This window comes from Penaeus monodon, chromosome 22 (assembly GCF_015228065.2).
Source record: "Penaeus monodon isolate SGIC_2016 chromosome 22, NSTDA_Pmon_1, whole genome shotgun sequence".
Taxonomy (NCBI): domain Eukaryota; kingdom Metazoa; phylum Arthropoda; class Malacostraca; order Decapoda; family Penaeidae; genus Penaeus; species Penaeus monodon.
This window is the reverse complement of record NC_051407.1, coordinates 25,677,401-25,677,719: the sequence shown is the minus strand read 5'-3', so window position 1 is coordinate 25,677,719 and position 319 is coordinate 25,677,401. Positions and strand designations below refer to the sequence as shown.

General features: G+C 39.5%; 1 protein-coding gene across 1 annotated transcript in view; it reads right to left on the bottom strand.

Moving 5' to 3' along the window:
- Positions 1 to 319, bottom strand: part of LOC119587377 (dedicator of cytokinesis protein 4-like) — a 46,579-nt gene that overhangs the window by 45,448 nt on the left and 812 nt on the right. The gene's annotated exons all lie outside the window — the stretch shown is intronic.

Genomic DNA, 319 nt, shown 5'->3' with positions numbered 1-319 from the left:
AAGCATAAAATCTTATGCCTCCCGAAACCAACTGCACAACGCCAGTACTCGTAAAGCGGCAGGTCGACCAAGACACCCAGGGACAATTCGCACCTGCCACAATGAAATTATCGGAAAACAAGAAACTCCACGTCACTGCAATTATGCCATATGTGTGATTGTACTCGAGGGTTTAAGGATTTGGGATTACATGTTAAAAATTATAAATATCATGATTATTGTTACAGTGCACCCTCACTTTGAAATGACTGACAGGTCTTTGTGAATTATTTATTACTGATAATTCTCAAGCTTATTAAAACAAGGTGATGGTGTGGGA